This window comes from Apium graveolens, chromosome 6, assembly GCF_009905375.1.
Source record: "Apium graveolens cultivar Ventura chromosome 6, ASM990537v1, whole genome shotgun sequence".
In the NCBI taxonomy this organism is placed as follows: domain Eukaryota; kingdom Viridiplantae; phylum Streptophyta; class Magnoliopsida; order Apiales; family Apiaceae; genus Apium; species Apium graveolens.
The window spans coordinates 41718406-41721082 of record NC_133652.1 but is presented as its reverse complement, the minus strand read 5'-3'; positions in this window follow the sequence as shown (position 1 = coordinate 41721082).

The window sequence follows — 2677 nt, the reverse complement described above, 5'->3', positions numbered from 1 at the left end:
TTATTAAATTTTTTTCACGTCAATTGTTAGAACTAAAATAATTTATTTTACATAATTACAATAAAAATAAATTATTTGTATTATGTCTAATTAATATATATATTTATCATTATTTCAAATTCAAATTCAAAAATATTTCCCTTTTTAACTTAACATTACTCACAAATTTAACAAAATAATTTCCTTTTTGTTCTTATACAATTACTAACAAATATTTAATTTACAAATCTACAATTTCAGATTTTCTAATTACTAACAAATTTATAATTTATAAATCAACAATTTCAGATTTCACCAATTTGTTTTTTAAATCTCAATGATTTGCAAGTCAAGTCTCTATATTTTATTATGTATATTAAAATCATGTATATGGAATGAACATGTATTTATAATTTATAATAATAATAATAAAATATGACATTCGTAATATCTCTTTTGTTTTGTTAAAGTTTGGTAACATATCAATCAATTTTTTTTATATAATATCAATTTTTTGTGTACTATTCGAAAAAATCTGAAATCATGGAATGTGGTAATGTGAGATTCAATTGATTTCCAACCAAACACAAATAAAGAAATCAAATTTAACCAATCACAAATCACGCACATGATTTACTTAATCTTCATATTTAATTGTATGAGTTATGATTATGGCATAATGCGCATTGAATTAAATATTGGATGTAATTGATCCCGACAATAATTTTTTTGATTTCTAACTAATCACAAACAAAAATTTAATGTAATAATGCGATATTCGATTGATTTCCAACCCAACACAAACAAAATTCAACCAATCATGAATCAAGCGAATGATTTACTTAATCTTAATATTTAACTCTATTTTTTCATATTATTAATGTATTAGCTATGATTATGGCATAATGTGCATGAACTTATATTTTGCATATAATTAATCCTGACAATTATTTCATCATAATATAGTATATCCTATGTCACACTACAATTAAATTAATTGGACGATCACTCAGTGTTCTTTACCTCTGATGTTGTGGAATATGGTGAAACGGAAAATGCAGACTGTCCTGCTAAAATAATTGTAGAGAATGATTGTTATTCCTAATGAACTAACAATGAGATTTACAGAAGAGGAGTTGAATGTAAATCTCAAAACTTTTTCAAGTTTTGAGCAGTTTCAAAGGCTATGTGTTTAAGATAAACAAGTGTATGAATTGCTTTAAGCTAATACTGACAGATATATATTCAAACACTAATGTAAAGAACACAACAGACCTTAAAAACTTTTCTGGTGGATTGTTGTTCCACCAGAGATGGTATTTCAGAAAATCTGTGATTCAAGAAGTTGATCACAGCTGCGTCCTAGTACAAACTAGATAATTTTTCTCTCAAGATTTTTCTAAACAGCTCTGGAAAAATTCTCTTCTAATTACTAGCTGCTACTTGGTTTATATATCACCAAGTTTACAAGTGAAGACAAAGATAAAAAGTACAATAATAAAATAAGTTCTCCACTTGTTTCTTCTCCATTTTACTCCAGTGCATTATTGACTATTGCCTCTTTATACTCGAGTAGAACGGCTGCTTTTTCTGATGTTCCTGAAATAGGCTACCACATCTCAGTTGTCTCTGTCAACCCATGTGCCTCTGTTTGTAAGTACAACTACCACTTGTCAACTGCTATTTAATAGAACATCCGTTGAAGCCTTCATCCGTTGATGGCTTTATCCGTTGATGTGTTAGCAGTTGAAGCTCTATCCGTTGATGCATTCATCCGTTAAAGGATGTTATCCGTTGACGCTTTAGAGACATCCGTTGAAGCTTTGTTTCTCATCCGTTGAAGGTCTTTAAGTTATCCGTTGACACCATTTCATTTATACAAAATTACAAGGCATGAAATACTTACAATTGGCCTTCCTATCTGCATATCCTCTAGTAGTCAACATGACTTATAATTTCCCTCAACATTTAAGAATTTATATCTCAAATTCAGAGACTGAAATGTGCTACAACACTAGACTTATTTCTAAGTAAAGCTACACCATCAACGGATAGCCAAAATGGTCTTATCCGTTGAGGCTACAAACATTAGATTTCTACTTAAGTGTTTTGTTAAACATATCATCAAATTAATGCACATATATTCCTAACAATCTCCCCCTATTTATGTCTATAAGAATTGTAGACATAAATTCAAGGTTAACTTGATGTTAACAAAACACTTAACAAATATATGAACTAAAACTAAGTAGAAATTCAAAAGTGCTGCAAAAGTGTATGTACTAGAAGGTAATTGAAGATTTACAGTATTTCCAAGGATGCTCCTCTAGCCTGAGCAAATCATCTTTTTCTTCTTTGATCCCTGGTTTTCTTTCCTAGCCCTTTGTCATTTTCCTCAATTTGGAGTTGGAGTTGTCTGAAGAATTCAACTTCATCTTCATCACTGATATCCAACTTAGATTGCATTTCTTTGAGAGTTTCATTGCTAGCAATCTTGAGTTGGTCTTCAAGTCTGAAAAATCTTCTGACTCCTTTATCATCTCTGAATTCCATCAACCAATGAGGTGATTTGTGAATTGTAGTTCCTCTTTCTTGAATGAGTAAGGTTCTGGGCAAGGCATTGGGCTCCCTCCAAGTTTTCCTTATGTTGGCAATCTTGTTGAGAATTTCAGTCTTGGCAGTCCTGGTAAAGCCAGAA